Source organism: Eptesicus fuscus, chromosome 9 (assembly GCF_027574615.1).
Source record: "Eptesicus fuscus isolate TK198812 chromosome 9, DD_ASM_mEF_20220401, whole genome shotgun sequence".
Lineage (NCBI taxonomy): Eukaryota > Metazoa > Chordata > Mammalia > Chiroptera > Vespertilionidae > Eptesicus > Eptesicus fuscus.
This window is the reverse complement of record NC_072481.1, coordinates 36,144,225-36,157,081: the sequence shown is the minus strand read 5'-3', so window position 1 is coordinate 36,157,081 and position 12,857 is coordinate 36,144,225.

The following is a 12,857-nucleotide window of genomic DNA, read 5'->3' as shown; positions in this document are numbered from 1 at the left end:
AGTGATTGCAGTTGGCATTGCTGTACCAACATCACAAGTACTAACAAGACTTGCCTCGCTCTGAAAGGAAGCACCACCCAATCTGATTTTTGTATTCTATATAACTCATGATGAATAAAATGGGTATGATCAAGAATTTATTTTGAACACTGTACTGTACTTAGAAAAGAAAGAAAAATAACTATGGAAACACAAATAAAAGACACTAAATTTAGATCAGGCATTTAAGGAAGGTGATGATGACTAAGAGGAGTCTTAAATAACATGAACAGTTAGCCATTTAAGAAGAGGAGCAGAATAGGTTTTCTAGGTTGAAGGAGAGACAGCTTGCAAGGCATTTGAGAGAAAATGTTCAATTCAGAAAACTTCAAGTAGTTTACTGTGGCTACAATGGGAGATATGATTAGAGAAAGAGGTGAATGAGCTGTACAGAGAAACAAAGGCAAAATTGTGGTTTGAATATTAAGAAATATGTATAATATATACTTAAGTATATATATATATATATATATATTCACACATATTCATTCCTAATTCTTATATAATATAGATAATATACATGAGTACTAAAATATATAGCTACATATATAAGTATATACATGTGTTATAAAGAATGATATATTTTTACATATATGATTGCATAAATATAAATATATATCATATCTAAGTTTTATGCACATATATACATATCCTAATCGTGTATATATGTATAATATACAGGGTCAGGCAAAGTAGGTTTACAGTTGTGAGTACACAAAACAGAACTTATTCTTATATTGTTAGTTACTAATTATTGTATTATTTATTTGTATCACAACAATAAATACTTTTGCCTACTCCTGTATATGTGTAAATGATGATATCTTATATAATAAAAGGGTAATATGCAAATTGAGCCTAAAGGCAGAACAATCAGGAATGACAGGTCGCTATGACGTGCACTGACCACCAGGGGGCAGATGCTCAATGCAGAAGCTGCCCTCTGGTGGTCAGTGCGCTCCCATAGGGGGAGCTCCACTCAACCACAAGCCAGGCTGATGGCTGCTAGTGCAGCGGCAGTGGCCAGAGCCTCTCCCACCCCCTTGGCACCATTAAGGATGTCTGATTGAGGCTTAGTCCCACTCCCCCAGGGAGCGGGCCTAAGCTGGCAGGTGGACATCCCCTGAGGGGTCCTGGACTGCAAGAGGGTGCAGTCAAGGCTGAGGGCTCCCTGAGTGCATGAATTTTTGTGCCCTGGGCCTCTAGTATATACACACACATACAGTATGTCTATAATACACATTTGACTATGTTTATACATATACAAACATATGGACGATACAGCACATAATGACATATGAGATAAAAACATACATATACACATATACATATGTAGATGAATAATCAGGGTCAAGTACAGTGAAAAGTTAAAGTAGTGGCAGAGCAGACAATGCATAATTAGAATGATTTGAGATCTATTTGGGATGAGGAATTGATTGGTAGAATGTATGGATTGGGGAAGTTAAGTGAAATAAAGACTTTCAGGGTGTCTCCCAGAGTTTAGCATTTAAGTGACCAGATGAATGGAGAAAATATTTCTTGAGGTACGGCTTAAGGGAAGAAAAGCAATTTTAAACATGAGAGTAAAATGTTTGTGTGTATATATTCTTGTGAACAAGCTTGGTTTGGAACAGATTGATCAGATTGATTTGAATGTACATTGAATCCTCAGGAGGTTTTGTTTATGAGGCACTTGGTTATTTGGATCTAGAGCTCATAGGTTCATCTTTGATCCCCTCTTGAGGGGGCTGAGACTCCTCTGCCTCAACAGAACATCCATCCACCTTGCAATTCTGATATGTCTCTGTATCAGGCTGTTGAGATCACACATTTGAATCAACTAGGGAATATTTAGAGCACCTTTGGAGTGGGAAATACCATTAGCATTATTTATTTATTTATTTTTGGTTTTGTGTATCAACTTTTAAAATTGAGAATAAATTCACATAACATAACATTTACTATTTAAAACTGTATAAGTCAGTGGTTTTTAGTATACTCACAGTGTTGTACAACCATCATCACTATCTGATTCCAGAATATTTTCATCACCCTAAAAAGAAACCTGTGTCTCCCAATTTCCCCCTCCCTCCATCCCTGACAATCACTGACCTTCTCTGTTGATCTTTCAATTCTGGACATTTCATATCAGTGGAATCATACAGTATGTGGCTTTTATGATCTGCTTCTTTCACTTAGCAAAAACGCTTTCAAAGTTCATCCATGTTGTAGTAGGTATCAGTACTTCACTCCTTTTTATGGGTGAACTAGAGGCCCGTTGCATGAAATTCATGCATGGGCGTGGGGGTGGGAAAAGGCCCTCAGCCAGGCCTGCACCCTCTCACAATCTGGAACTGCTGGCTCCTAACCGCTTGACTGCCTGCTTGCCTGATCACCCCTAAACACTCGCCTGCCTGCCTGATTGTCCCTAATCCCTCTGCCTGCCTGCCTGATCACCCCTAACTGCTCATCTGCCAGCCTGATCACCCCTAAACCCTCTTCCTGCCTGCCTGATCACCCCTAACTGCCTCTGCCTCGGCCCCTGCCACTGCAGCTTAGTCTGGAAGGACATCCAGAATGATCTCCAGAAGGTCATTTGGCTGTCCAGTCTAATTAGCATATTACACTTTTATTATTATAGTGTTCCACTTATGAATATACATCTTTTAAAACTGTTAACTCATTAACAGATTTTATTGTTTCCATTTTTACTTTCCATCCCTCATTATAGTGATGTTCTTTTAAAAAATTTGAACTATGATTAGCATATTGATATAAATTTAAGACATATGTTGATTTGATTCATTTATATATTGCAATATGACTACCACCATAGCATTACTAACACTTTGATCCCATCTCAAATTATCATTTCCTTTTTGTGATGAGAGTGATTAAGATATAGTCTCATAGGAACTTTGAAGTTTATAGCACAGTTTTGTTGACAATAACAGCTGTGATGTGCATTTAGATCTCCATGACTTGTTTATCTACTATTACAAGTTTGCACCCTTAAACAAAATCTTCCTGATTTCCCAAATCCTCAGCTTCTATTCTATTTCTTTATGTTCTGTTTTTTTTAGATGCCATTGGTAAATTCTAAAGTTCCCTGAGATGATTAAATTGTTAAAAACTATGTCTCCATGGCTAATGGATAGTTCTGACACACACTTACAAATTTTGAAGGCTTTGACAGAAAGCATTTGAGAGGCAGAGTAATGAAGTTTTATGAATTGAGGGTATTGGGAAGGGTATTGGAGGTATTCCAAATCCTATCAGCTCTGCTATTATTATTCTCTAGTTCTGAGTGTGGGATTGCACTGTTAGGAAGAACAAGCTTCATCTTGCAAAGAAGTGGCTTCATGTGCTGTCATCTCCATCTGCTGCATTAGGTAATGAGAACACTTGCTTTCACTCTCTGTTTACAGTCATAGTTTCATCATGGTTGATGGGAAAATTCTTCTCTAAACAATGTAGGAGGGTTTATATGATCTTCAGTTATTCCTTAGGTTGGTCACATAGACATAACCATAAAGAAGAAGAATAATGGCCAGGCTGGTAGGGCTCAGTGGTTGAGCATTAACCTAGGAAAAAGGAGTCATGGGTTCCATTCCCAGTCAGGGCACATGCCCAGTTTGCAGGCTCAATCCCCAGGAAGCAGCTGATCAATCAATGATTATCTTTCATCATAGGAGTTTCTATCTCTTTCCCTCTCCTTTCCTCTCTGAAATCAATTTATATATATATACACATACATACACACTAGAGGCCCAGTGCACAAAATTCTGGCATGGGAGGGGTCCCCCTAAACCTGGCCTGCACCCTCTTCAATATGGGATCCCTCTCACAATCCGGAACCACTGTCTCCTAACTGCTCACCTGCCTGCCTGATGCCCCTAACTGCTCTTCCCTGCTGGCCTGATCCCCTAACTGCTCTCTCCTTCTAGCCTGGTCACCCTAACTGCCTATCTGCTCCCTGCTGCTGGCCTTATCCCCCAACTGCCCTCTCCTGCCAGCCAGATCCCCTTATCTGACTATCTGCTCTTCTCTCCTGGCCTGATCCCCCTAACTGCCTATCTGCTCTCCCTTCCTCTTCGTGCCCTTCGGACCCCTGGCACAGGCATGCTGAGAGCTCTCTGCCATGGCCCCAACCCTGTCCTGATTGGTTGTTACATGATGGCATCCTGGCCAATTTGCATATCCCCCCCCCCTCTCTCTCCATATATATATATTAGAGGCCCAGTGCACGAAATTCGTGCACGGAGGGGCATTGTCCCTCAGCCCAGCCTTTACCCTCTCCAATCTGGGACCCCTCGAGGGATGTCCGACTGCCCGTTTAGGCCCGATCCTGGTGGGATCAGGCCTAAATGGGCAGTCGGACATCCCTCTCACAATCCAGGACTGCGGGCTCCCAACTGCTTGCCTGCCTTCCTGATTGCCCCTAACCGTTTCTGCCTGTCAGCCTGATCACCCCCTAACCACTCTGCTGCCAGCCTGTTTGCCCCCAACTTCCCTCCTCTGCCGGCCTGGTCACTCCTAACTGCCCTCTCCTGCAGGGTTGATCACCTCCAACTGCCTTCCCTTGCAGGCCTGGTCCCTCTCAACTGCCCTCCCTTGCAGGCCAGGTGCCTCCCAACTGCCCTCTCCTGCTGGCCATCTTGTGGTGGCCATCTTGTGTCCACATGGGGGCAGGATCTTTGACCACATGGGGGCAGCTATATTGTGTGTTGCAGTGATGATCAATCTGCATATTACTCTTTTATTAGATAGGATAGAGGCCTGGTACAGGGGTGGGGGCCAGCTGGTTTGCCCTGAAGGGCGTCCCGGATCAGGTGGGGTTTCCCTTGGGGTGTGGGGCGGCCTGAGCAAGGGGCCTGTGGTGGTTTGCAGGCTGGCCACGCCCCCTGGTAACCCAAGCAGAGGCCCTGGTATCTGGAATTTATTTTCCTTCTACAATTGAAACTTCGTAGCCTGGAGCAGAGCCAAGCCAAGCCTGGGGCTCCCTCTGAGGCCGGCAGCCATTTGTGTTGGGGTTATAATTGAAACTTTGTTGCCTTAAGCGGGTGAGCCTGGCCAGGGTGTGCGGAAAGCTTTGCTTCCCCTGTTGCCGGCGGCAACCCTGGCCTGTTCTCTCAAGCTCCATTCTGCCGCCATTTGTTTGAATTTGTTTACCTTCTATAATTGAAACTTTGTAGCTTGAGTGGAGGCTTAGGCCTGGCAAGGGCAGATGGAAAGCTTGGCTTCCTCTGTTACCTAGGAAACCTTGCTCTCTGTGGCTGTAGCCATCTTGGTTTGGGTTAATTTGCATGCTCGCTCTGATTGGATGGTAGGCATGGCTTGTGGGCGTGTCGGAGGTATGGTCAATTTGCATATTTGTCTATTATTAGACTATATATATATATATATATATATATATATATAATGAATAAAAATCTCATCAAAATGTACAATTTCCTCCCATCCAAATTCAGTGTTAAATTAGATTTTTGGCTCTTGCTTGGGATCAATAAATTTGGAGTGTTGCTCCAAGCCTAGCACCAAAGAAAAGCTAGATAATCAACAAAATCATAACTTTTCTTGAACCCTTCTGAGTTTGTAGAGAAAAAGGTACCCTGAAACTTCCAAGAATAGAAGAGTCACAAGCACTGACTTAACCTGGGTGGAACATAGGAATAAAAGAGGACACCATAATACACAAAAATAGAAATATTAGTATATTTATGTTCCCATCACCAGCTTTAATAAATATCACCTAACTGACAGGTTTGTTTTAAGATATGTAATTACCCATTTCACATCCTTGCCATGTTATTTTGAAGCAAATCCTAGACATGATCCCATTTCATTCATAAATATTTTAGTATATATCTTACATCTCTAAAAGCAGGTCTTCTCTAATATAGTCACAGTAATATTATTATACCTAAAAATTAAAAAATTAATAGTATCCTCAGAGATATAACCAATACTCATATTTCCAATTATATAAAAATGTCAACGTTTTAATAATTTATTGATTTAATTATTCATTCATTTACTAGAGGCCCAGTGAATGAAATTTGTGCACGGGGTGTGTGTGTGTCCCTCAGTCCAGCCTGTACCCTCTCCAATCTGGGACCCCTCGAGGGATGTCCTACTGCCCGTATAGGCCCAATCCTACTGGGATCGAGCCTAAACAGGCAGTCGGACATCCCTCTCACAATCCAGGACTGCTGGCACTCAACTGCTTGCCTGCCTGCCTTCCTGATTGCCCTGAACCACTTCTGCCTGCCAGCCTGATCACCCCCTAACCACTCCCCTGTCAGCCTGATTGATGCCTAACTGCTTCCCTGCCAGCCTGTTTGCCCCTAAATGCCCTCCCCTGCAGGCCTGGTCACCCCTAACTGCCCTCCCCTGAAGGCCTGGTCCCCCCCCCCCCTCAACTGCTCTACCCTGTAGGCCTGGGTCCCCCGCAACTGCCCTTCGTTGCAGGCCTGGTCGCCCCCAACTTCTCTCCTCTGCCAGCCTAGTCACCCCTAACTGCCCTCCCCTGCAGGCTTGATTGCCCCCAACTGCCCTCTCTTGCAGGCCTGGTCCCTCCCAACTGCCCTCCCCTGCTGGCCATCTTGTGGTGGCCATCTTGTGTCCATATGGGGTCAGTCATCTTTGACCACATGTGGGCAGCCATCTTGTGTGTTGGAGTGATGGTCAATTTGCATATTATTCTTTTATTAGATAGTAGGATTAGGTAGGATAGAGGCCTGGTGCACGGGTGGGGGCCAGCTGGTTTGCCCTGAAGGTTGTCCCGAATCAGAGTGGGGGTTCCCTTGGGGCATGGGGTGGCCTGGACGAGGGGCCTGTGGTGGTTTGCTGGCTGGCCACGCCCCCCAGCACTCCAAGTGGAGACCCTGGTATCTGAGATTTATTTATCTTCTACAATTGAAACTTTGTAGCCTTGAGCAGAGCCAAGCCTCCTGCTTGCTCCCTGGCTGCAGCCATTTTGTTGGGATTCATTTATCTTCTTTTTTTTTTTTTAATATATTTTATTGATTTTTTTACAGAGAGGAAGAGAGAGGGATAGCAAGTTAGAAACATTGATGAGAGAGAAACATCGATCAGCTGCCTCCTGCACACCTCCTACTGGGGATGTGCCTGCAACCAAGGTACATGCTCTTGACTGGAATCGAACCTGGGACCTTTCAGTCTGCAGGCCGACGCTCTATCCACTGAGCCAAACCGGTTAGGGGGATTCATTTATCTTCTATAATTGAAACTTTGTAGCCTTGAGTGAAGGCCAGGGCTGTGGAAACTTGTCTTCCTCCATCGCCGGGGCAACTCAAGCCTCCCTCCTCTCTCCAGCTCCGTGGCTGCTGCCATTTTTGGTGAGATTTATTTATCTTCTATCATTGAAACTTTGCAGCCTTAAGTGGAGGCCAAGGCCAGCCAGGGCAGGCAGAAAGCTTGGCTTCCTCCATTGCCGGGGAAACCCAAGCCTCCTGCTCTCTCCATGGCCACAGCCATCTTGGTTGTGTTAATTTGCACACTTGCTCCTGATTGGCTGATGGGTGTGGCTTGTGGGTGTAGCAGAGGTATGGTCAATTTGCATATCACTCTTTTATTAAATAAGATTTACTTATTTAATGACAAACCCAGAGACATAAAACTCTGCTAAAATTTGTCCAAATTCCTGATCCACTGAAAGTGCATGAGTTAATATATATTTACTGTTTTTTCTTTTTCTTAAAAGTGCTTGGAGAGTTTTAATAGATACTGAATACCACCCCATACTAATTTTTCCCCCCCCCTCAACCATCCTTTCAACCTCCTCCCCTTTGGCAACCATCAGATGTACTCTGAATCTATGGGTCTGTTTCTGTTTGGTTTTTATTCATTTGTTTTGTCTTTTCAGATTGAACATATAAATGAAATTATATGGTATTTGTCTTTTACTGTCTGACCTACAGGGTGAGGCAAAGTAGGTTTACAGTTGCGAGTACATAAAGCACAATTTATTCTTGTATTATTATTTACTAATCATTATATTATTTTCCATAGGAACAACTGTAAATCTATTTTTGCCCAACCCTATATTTCACTTACCATAATACTCTCTAGTTACTTCTATATGGTTGCAAGTGGGATGATTCCATTCTTTTTTATTGCTGAATAATATTCCTTTTGTGTGTGTGTGTTGTGTGTGTTGTGTGTGTGTGTGTGTGTGTATGATATTTTCTTTATCCATTTATCTATCAATGGACACCTAGGTTGCTTTCATATCTTGGCTATTATAAATAATGCTGCATTGAACAAAGGGATGCATATATCATTTTTTAATTAGTCTGTTTGTTTCTTTGGTTTTTAAATAATACCAAAAGTGGTATTGTTGGCTCATATGGCAGTTCTATTTTTATATTTTTAAAGAAACTTCATATTGTTTTACATTATGTAAAATTCCACCAACAGTGTATATAGGTTACCTTTCCTCCACATCCTTGCTAGCATTTGTTGGTATTTTGATAATTGCCATTCTGATAAGTATGAGGTGGTATTTTATTTTGGTTTTGAATTGCATTTCCTTGGTGATTAGTTATGTAAAGAATCTTTTTATATGTCTACTAGAGGCCCGTTGCATGAAGAGATTCGTGCAATAGGCCTTCCTTCCCTTGGCTTCCAGCACCGGTTTTCCTCTGGCACCCGGACCCAGGCCTTTACTCCGGCCAGAGTCTGTCATCTTCGTCTTCGCTGCAGACTCCTGAGTCTGCAGTGTTGTCTTTGCTGCAGCACTCCACTCCCATAGATCCCTTCGTGCCCTCTCCACCCCGCGTCCTCCCTCTCATAGCAGGTGCCCTGCCCACCTGGCCACTCCACACCTGGAGCAGCTTGGTGGCCGCCATCTTTGACCTTCTAATTTGTATACTCACTCTGATTGGCTGTGAGTGTAGCAGAGGTATGGTCAATTTACATGTTTGTCTATTATTGGGTAAGATTAACCATCTTTGGAGAAATGTCTGTTCAAGTCATTTGCCCATCTCTAAATCAAATTGTTTGGTGTTTTTTATGTTAAGTTGTATGAGCTCCTTAAATATTTTGGATATTAATTCATTATAGGATATGTTATTTGTGAATATATTCTCCCATTCAGTAGGTTTTATTTTCATTTTGTTGATGGTTTCCTTCACTGCACAAAAACTTTTTAGTTTGATATAGTTCTATTTGTTTATTTCTTCTTTTGTTGCCCTAACCTGAGGAGACATATCCAAAAGACATTGCTAAGATCCATGTCAAAGAGTGTAGTGCACATATTTTCTTCTAGGAGTTCTATGGTTTCAGGTCTTACATTTAAATCTTTAATCCATTTTGAATTTATTTTGTATATGGTGTAAGAAAGTACCTGTTTCATTTTTTGTATATATCTGTCCAGTTTTCACAGCACTATTTATTGAAGAGACTGTCTTTACCCATTTGTATATTCTGGCATGCTTTGTTTTAGATTGATTGGCCTTATAAGTGAGGATTTATTTCTGGACTCTGTATTCTATTTCATTGATCTGTATATCTGTTTTTATGTCAGTACTATACTGTTTTGATTATTGTAAGTTTGTATTATAGTTTGAAATCTGGGAGTGTGATATTGATCACTACATTCTTTCTCACAATTTATTTACCTATTCAGAGTGTCTTGTAGCTTTATATAAATTTCATGATTAGTTGTTCTAGTTCTCAGAAGAATGCCATTGGCATTTTAATAGAGATTAAATCTGTATATTTATTTAAATAGTAAGGACATTTAAAATATTAATGTTTCAAATACATGGACATGGTATGCCCTCTCATTTATTTGTATTTTCTTCAATTAATTTATTCAATGTCCATAGTTTTCAGAGTACAGGTCTTTACCTCTTTGGTTAAATTTATTTCTAGGTATTTTATATTTTTTTGATACAATTGTAAATGGAATTTTTTCTTAATTTATTTTTTGATCATTTATTATTTGTGTATAGAAATGCAGATTTCTATATATTAATTCTGTATTCTGAAAATTAATTGAATTCATTTTTTAGTTCTAACAGTTTTTTGGTAGAGTCTTTATGGTTTTCTCTATATAGTATAATGTCATCTGCAAATAGTGACAATTTTACTTCTTCCTTACCAATTCGGATGCCCCTTCTTTCTTTCTTTCTTTCTTTCTTTCTTTCTTTCTTCCTTTCTTTCTTCCTTCCTTCCTTCCTTCCTTCCTTCCTTCCTTCCTTTTCTTTCTTTCTTTCTTTCTTTCTTTCTTCCTTTCTTTCTTCTTTCTGTCTTTCTTTCTTTCTTTCTTTTTTGTTTTTTGTTTTTTTTTTTGTCTTATTGTTGTGGCACGATTTCCAATACTGAGGTGAATAGAAGTGGTGATAATGGGCATCATTGTCTTGTTCCTGATCTTAGCAGAAGAGCTTTCAGCTTTTTACCATTGAATAATGATTTTAGCTGTGGATTTGTCATATGTCACCTTTATTATATTAAAGTATGTTCTCTGTATATTCACTTTGTTGAGTTTTTATTATAAAGAATGCTGAATTTTGTCAAATGCTTTTTCTGCAACTATTGAGATGATCATATGATTTTTTTCATTTCGTTGATGTGATGTGTCATGTTGATTGATTTATGAATGTTAAAGAATCCTGTATTCCTGGGATAAATCCCACTAGGCATAGTGTACTGTATAATCCTCTTATTTGTTTTTACATTTCTTTTTTAAAAAATATTTTTAATTTATCTTTATTATTGAAAGTATAACAGATGTCCCCTATTTACACCCATTGCCCCCTCCATAGCCTAACCACCCTCCTACCACACTATTGTCTATGTCCATGGGTTATGCATATAAGTTCTTTAATCTCTTCTTGGCCCTTCCCTGTAATCCTTTCAATGTATTGTTGAATCCATATTGCTAATAATTCGTTGAGAATTTTTTAAAAATATGTTTTTATTAATTTCAGAAAGAGGACAGGAGAAGGATAAAGAGATAGAAACATTATGAGCAACATTGATTGACTGCCTCCTGCAAGCCCCTTAATGGGGATTTTTGCATCTATGCTCATCAAGGATATTGGACTTTAATTTTCTGTTTTGATAATGTCTTTGTCTGGTTTTGGTTTTATAGCAATGCTGGCTTTGTAAAATGAATTAGAAGCATTCCCACCTCTTCAATTGTTGGGAATAGATTGAAAGGGAAACTGTCTGGTCCTGAAATGTTGTTTGTGAGAGTTATTATTATTATTATTATTATTACTAGAGGCCTGGTGCACCAAATTCGTGCACGGAGGGGGGTTCTCCCTCAGCCCAGCCTGTACCCTCTCCAATATGAGACCCCTTGAGGGATGTCCGACTGCCTGTTTAGGCCCGATCCCAGTGGGATCGGGCCTAAACAGGCAGTCGGACATCCCTCTCACAATCCAGGACTGCTGGCTCCCAACTGCTTGCCTGCCTGCCTTCCTGATTGGCCCTAACCGTGTCTGCCTGTCAGCCTGATCACCCCCTAACCACTCCGCTGACAGCCTGATTGATGCCTAACAGCTCCCCTGCCAGCCTGTTTGCTCCCAACTTCCCTCTTCTGCCGGCCTGGTCACTCCTAACTGCCCTCTCCTGGAGGGTTGATCACCTCCAACTGCCCTTTCTTGCAGGCCTGGTCCCTCTCAACTGCCCTCCCTTGCAGGGCTGATCCCTCACAACTGCCCTCCCTTGCAGGCCGGGTGCCTCCCAACTGCCCTCTCCTGCTGGCCATCTTGTGGTGGCCATCTTGTGTCCACATGGGGGCAGGATCTTTGACCACATGGGGGCAGCTATATTGTGTGTTGCAGTGATGATCAATCTGCATATTATTCTTTTATTAGATAGGATAGAGGCCTGGTACAGGGGTGGGGGCCAGCTGGTTTGCCCTGAAGGGCATCCCAGATCAGGTGGGGTTTCCCTTGGGGTGTGGGGCGGCCTGAGCAAGGGGCCTGTGGTGGTTTGCAGGCCGGCCACGCCCCCTGGTAACCCAAGCAGAGGCCCTGGTATCTGGAATTTATTTTCCTTCTACAATTGAAACTTTGTAGCCTTGAGCGGAGCCAAGCCAAGCCTGGGGCTCCCTCCGAGGCCGCAGCCATTGTGTTGGGGTTATAATTGAAACTTTGTTGCCTTAAGCAGGTGAGCCCGGCCAGGGTGTGTGGAAAGCTTTGCCTCCCCTGTTGCGGGCGGCAACCCTGGCCTGTTCTCTCAAGCTCCATTCTGCCGCCATTTGTTTGAATTTGTTTACCTTCTATAATTGAAACTTTGTAGCTTGAGTAGAGGCTTAGGCCTGGAAATGGCAGGCGGAAAGCTTGGCCTCCTCTGTTACCTAGGAAACCTTGCTCTCTGTGGCTGTAGCCATCTTGGTTTGGGTTAATTTGCATACTCTCTCTGATTGGATGGTGGGTGTGGCTTGTGGGCATGGCTTGTGGGTGTGTCGGAGGTATGGTCAATTTGCATATTTATCTATTATTAGATTAGATTATTACTGCTTCAATTTCATTGCTAGTAATCAGTCTTCTTAGATTTTCTATTTCTTCCTTGTCCAGTCTTGGAAAGTTGTATGCTTCTAGGAATTAATCCACTTCTTGTAGGTTGTCCACTTGCTGGCACATAATAGTTCATAGTGTTGTTTAATGATTCTTTGTCTTTCTGTGCTGTTGGTTATAATTTTTCATTTTATTTATTTGGGCAATATTTTTTCTTGATCAATTTAGCTATAGTTTCATTTTTGCTTAAAAGTGTATTGGTTTAAATTGACATCCAAATATATATACTGCCCTGGCCGGTGTGGCTTTGTTGGTTGAGTG